The sequence below is a fragment of the Colias eurytheme genome, chromosome 21, assembly GCF_061535395.1.
Source record: "Colias eurytheme isolate Ceu_HAF_F1 chromosome 21, ilColEury1 Martin Lab GWU primary, whole genome shotgun sequence".
Taxonomy (NCBI): domain Eukaryota; kingdom Metazoa; phylum Arthropoda; class Insecta; order Lepidoptera; family Pieridae; genus Colias; species Colias eurytheme.
This window is the reverse complement of record NC_143000.1, coordinates 4,933,988-4,940,502: the sequence shown is the minus strand read 5'-3', so window position 1 is coordinate 4,940,502 and position 6,515 is coordinate 4,933,988.

Below are 6,515 nucleotides of genomic sequence, written 5' to 3'. Positions count from 1 at the left end.
TCTTCGAAATAAGACGTGGAAAATGCCTGTCAGAGACGTTCTCACACGCTACCCGTCTTACTAGAACTGACGTGGATTAAGGCATAGGGTTGCCACTTGATAAGTAAACTTAAAAAAAGAAAGAGTTCGTAAGGAAATTATCGAGGATCTTATGCCGATATGTTAAGATATCTTAAACAGCAGAAAAATATTTTTAAGGCTTTAGTGTTAAAGAAGTCGGTTAATAGCATTAAACAGTTACCATCTTAATCATAAAACAAAATAAAATCGGTTCAGTAACAGCAAGATATTACAACCTTCGACAATCAAAAGTGGATTTCCATGGAGCGCAGTAGTATAGTGGTATGAAAATATAATACCTATGTCATTGCTGATTGCATTTGACGGCCAAATGCAATAGATTTAGAAATTCTGGCCTATATTAAAATTATTTATGTAAACATGATGAACATGAATAAGATTGCCTATAAGACTCTAGAGAGTTCAAAAAGAAGACCTAATTTCAGGATTTGCAATGATATAAACACAGAAATTTTAAATTACTTAATAATATGCAGAAACACGCTGTAAAACGCTCCTACTCTCAAATCCGTATGTCAAATAATTAGCACAATTTATTAAGCAAAAAATCTTTAAATGTTAGGTGCAAGGGAGCTGTCCAAACGAATATCTCACGCTATTCACGATTCCGTCGCGGATTCTTATCAGAAATTTGATAAAAATATATTTTAGCACGATCGTTTTGCTTCAAGTATATAAACAATTCTGAAATAACAAAGAAATATGGATCACACATCCTGTTTAAAATATCTATCTTTTAATTTTTTTTTTATAATTGCCTTCACAAGTATTGTCAACCCTTAACAACTTAAACAATAGTTTTATCGATAAGCTCGTAACCCACTATACCTATCAAAAAAAAGCCAAGGTTGTATCAGTCATTATTCAAAAAATTCTTATAAGAGTGATAAACGCAAATTAACAAGAATCAGTAATCTCATAGTAAGTACATGAGACTTGAGAAAGAAACTCTATGAAGACTAATAAGAATCTTAAAAAATCGTTTCCAACCTACTTCATAAAGTATTGATGAAATTTAAGTAAAGATTTCCATTATATATCTACTTGCAATTTCTTCACACAAAATTATATGAAATATGAATATGATTAATGTAACAATAAAATATATCGATAATAAGCACTTACGAAATAATATAATATTACCTATCTAAGATTTCTAACGCCTTCAAATATCATCAGATTTTTACAAAGAATCAATATAGCAATAGAACTAACTTGTAATCAATTTAAAAAGTACAAGTACTTATGTAAAATATTTCAAAGAGCTTAAAACTAAGTATTAGCCTGTCGTGCTATGCGAAAGATCCTTGTCCTGGCACCCACACGGATCAGTCACTAAGCTAAAAGGATTTACCTAATTCAATGTGACGGGCTTGACGAGAAAAAAACATCATAAAAAACCTTAAATTGACAGCGCTGCGCCTTACGACATCGTTAAATCCCGTCCGCTTGATAAAGATCTGTGACACCTTCGCTTTTAAAAAGTATAAAAATTAAAAAAAAAACAACTGTCAGATTCCACCAGGGCTACTGTATTCAAATGAATTTTTTCTCGAAACCCCGCGGTTTTTCGGGAAAACACCCTTAAATGTGTGAGGTCGTAGAAGAGGATTTTAGTTTTTATCGATGTTCAGGGTGAATGACATTGTTGTTTTTGTAAACACAAATAGGTACTTATTATGATAAAATCAATACTGGACGATTCTTGAATTTTTTCTAGTAAGTTTTTTAGTGTTAAATTTAGCATATATCATTTTAAAGCTTTGTTGTTCTCTACTAACCTCCTTTGAATTAAAATAAGAATGTACTCAACAAAAATAAAAAGACTATCAATAATTGTTAAATACTTACCCAAATAAATTGCACAATCTTACCTATCAACCTTATTATAAAAGCAATGATTGAATTAAGCTTTAAATATTATGTATTACTTAGGTAGTACATATTAGAATATTATATTATCTGTGGTATTAGTTACTTCATAAAACCACGAAACAGGACATATAAATAAATATAAATATGATATATTATGTACTAGCTTTCCGCCTGCGGCTTCACCCGCGTTTTCTAAGAAAAACCCGCATAGTTCCCGTTCCCGTGGGATTTCCGGGATAAAACCTAGCCTATGTTACTCGTGGATAATGTAGCTTTCGAATGGTGAAAGAATTTTTAAAATCGGTCCAGTAGTTTATGAGCCTATTCATTACAATCAAACAAACAAACAAAGTTTTCCTCTTTATAATATTAGTGTAGATAAGTGTAGATGTAGAAATAAACAGGATACATCGATACAATTATTTTATAAAAAGATAAGTATCAATACAAAGCCCGGCCCACCAATACAGACTTGTGCCAAAACTTCCGATTTCTTAAACAAAATGTCCAGTGTAAGAAAATTCCTTATTTCCATCATAATACGCGTCTCGCCCATCCCATTATTGTCGCAGGATCGATCTCGGTAGCGACATTGTATTCAAATCGTATGAATTTAAATACAAAAACGCGATTATATGAAGAAGGCTTCATAAGCCATTGCGTCCGGACACGAGATACAAATCGACATGTTTACACACTGTGCGAGTAAACGTGGCAATACAATATTGCGATGACGTATAACATGTTTGCTTATTGGTATTCATTCCTATTAGAACTAGGATATTTTCTTTGCAGACATAAATGATGATTTAGTAGTATAACTAAACTAACCCATCAATTCTATTTTTGTAGTAGATGTGGGTAATTTTATGACGCTTATGATGTTACCTTTTTAACAAAACATTACAAAAAAATAACATAGAAAATAAATAATAAAAGAAAATAAAAAACGCACTCAATTTCAGCAACTATATTGTGTAAATTCATTCATAACTATACCTATATAATAAGTACACGTATTAAAATAATTTCTGAAGTTGCGGCTTTCTGCTCAGTGCGTAAGCGAGATGATTGATGTGATTATTTTGTTCAAAGTAATATTTTAAGACGTAAGTCGCCACTCTTATGATGTGCCATTGTCCACACTTCCGGAGTATCGAGATTCGAAAGATTGATTATGTCTAGCGGTAAACCACAGCTACATACCTACTATAATATGTAACTTGGATATACTGTGGTAAGTATGTAATTTGCGATTGAATCCTGAAGGTGACAAATATAATGATATACATATAGTAATATACTTACCAAAAGTTAGCATGTGTATGTGCTCTAATGTAATTTTCAGTAAATTCATTTCGGTACGACTTTTTTTTTCAATTTGGACACAAACTTCTTTTTCGTTCCCCTTTTCCTTAAGAGGGTGCTTTTGTAGATAACACTGTCTTCGTGGAGTTGTACGATGTCTCAAACAAATTATTTAACATACATTTTCAAAGAGCACTATATATACAGAGCATATAGAAGTGGAATATAGTGGCACAGTATAGAAAATTACTTATCTATCTAATTTTAGAAAAAAAAACTAAGATTTTAGATACCCTTTAGTTTCAACCAGTCCACCCATAAGCTAGCATGACTCAATCACACATATTTGAAGTCATAAGAAAACATTACACGGTTTACGTACAAATAGATAGGAGCAAACATTTAATTTATAGTACCTACTATTCATAGTGAAATTTGAACATTTGTCAGTGTAAACAAGCAATTAAACATTCAAGCCGAGTGCACCCTAACAAGTGTCGTATCACAAAGGAACCATTTAATTCTGACCCTTTCAATGTGACAAATTGTATCATCGGAAAAAATCGATTTGGAAACCATTTAAAACCCTTAAATGCTTCAAATTGAATGTTTACAAATACAGATTATTCTAATTATTTAGAAGTGTGCGGTTAGATACCAGTATATACTCGTAATAAGTGTACATAAGGCTATTTTGGTGCCTATCTATCATACAAGATCTCCTTTAAGACTAACATACATGTATATAAATATAAAATATGTTCTAATAATATGCAATATTCACGCGCTTAAATTAATAAAGGCGTATGAATTACCTCTTAGGAACATTTTGGCGAGTATTTTTCACACGTCATATCAACCGTGCAACGAATGTCATATTTTTTGCTACAAATAACTCACGACAAGTATCTAGTCCAGTCAGGTATTAAATATTACCAAACACTATGCATTTGTCATTTCATTGTAATGTGCCCTCTAATCTCGGCAAATCTAATCATACATCATCGTTGGCGCATCTGTGTTGCCATCAAACGAATATTTATAAAGTCGGTGTTGTCGATCAACAAAGCGCCAGTTGGTGCACGCTGCCCCTACTTAATATTTATCACGCAAAAACTCGAAACAATTTTGTGCACGGACACGTGATTCTGGTTTTGGTTATACTGCTAAATTTATATGTAGGTATATTATGTTATTTTTTTAGCTTGTTAACTTAAAAGTAAACTTTCTATAAGACATAGTTACTTTTATTCAAAGGTAGAAAAGTAAGATTAAAATATTTTTATGTAGAGCAAAATACTCTATCAAACTAGAAACTTCAACATCTTCCATAAAATTAATAATAAAGGTAGTTAGTCATATTTGTCATCATATATATAAAATTATACTTTTTTTGAAAGGTTTTTTTTATGAAAGGTAGGTACTTTTTATGATAGGCTTTTTATGAAAATGTTTTAAATACATATTATAATATTGTATCGACTCAAAACAGAAGCAATAACCGTGTGTTTACAAAAGTACTTGACAAGGAGGGATTTGAGGAATTAAATGACAATTTTAACTCGTATTCATTTGGCCATATAATAAATAGCTCATAAAATGTACACATTTATTTTAAGATCGTCTGGAAATAAAAATCTACGAAAATGTAATTTACAAAATTATGTAAATTAATCTCATATCGTCTCTCGTTTTACTTTATTCGAATACATTGCTAAAAAAGCCCTATGAAGTGTATTCATCTAATGAAAGTGTACTTCATATATTTAAATTGATAAATTGACCAATGACTGACCAGTAGGTATTTTTGTGAAAGCTTCAGAAAAATAAATAAGAATTGAGCTTTTTTCAATCATTCTTTTATTGATGATCACTACTTATCACCGTAGTTACCAGTTAACGGTACGAAATCGTTATTTAGTTTTAAATCAATGTATCCAAACTCAATTTACGAATTCCGTTTTTTAAAATGATATATATTAGGGTTCGCTAACCCTCCATTGAAAGGGGCAAAAAAGACTCGTCCCATCAAAATAGTCGGTGTTAAAAAGACACCCATTGTGTGACAATGTATGGCTTCTTAACCCTTAACTAAATGGGAACAATTTGAAAGCCAAAATTATATTCGTAATGGTGTTGTGTTGTGTGCTTTTGTTCGCGCAAATAGAGTACGAGATTGAAAAATTGCGTGTTATTTTTTGGCTGATTCGTTCTTATTGTTATCGGTTAGAACATTCTTATATATTGAATTTGTTACTTTTCCTCAATTTAAAATCATGGTAGGAGTTGCTGGAAGTATATTACACCTTTCGAAACACAAAAAAACACACGGCAGTTGTGGTATGTTTGAGTATCATTTAACGCATACCTACCTATACTTACTTTTACACTTATTTTTACAGATTGATCTAAGTCACATTATAATGTTACATAGGAATACGATTAAAGGTAGGTATACTTACTGCCGTTTCAGAATCTATACCTACTTACTAAAAGTTCCTGAAATATTTAAATAATCTATCTTACATTATCGAATAGATTTCTATGCAAATACGCTGTAAACAGCATTATTCGTTTTCTTAACAGAGTTTTTTTAGTCCAGAAGTTCTGAAGCCAATACCGCTTGATTAACAACCTCTACAGCCATTAAACCACAGTCCGGATAACTTTATGATATACCCGAGTGGCTGGTCCCATTCAACACTGATCCGCAATATAAAACATATCAATATCGTAACAGTTGTTCGCAATGTTCGCGCTATACCCTCCAGGGTGTGCTCACACGTAAAATGTGGCCAGTTGCTTTGCTTCTGAGGGAGAAGCATTGTAATGTACAATTAATTTTGGATATATTGTCCCTAATTTTACCAGGACACTCTTTTTAATTCCGAACATATGATGGAGAGCTTGTGAGCTACGGTTAGGTAAAAATGTTGAAGTATCTCGCGGATTAAAGCGCTTATGGGTATATAAATGACCGCATGGTGGGCAAAAAAGTGTTATGCAATATGCATGCTTGATATTTTATAGTTTATTGATATTCTTTAGAAAATTTACTTACCTAAATAATTTTATATAATATCATCTTATATTATATAGGATAACATTTTCGATACTATGTTAGGTAAACCAATGACAATTAATTTAAGTACTTATATTCCCGAAAATAAGTATAACTTGAAAATTATGAAACTTACAATATTCAAAAGTGACAATAGTAAATTAAAGCTTGCTTTTATCTTTACAGAAAC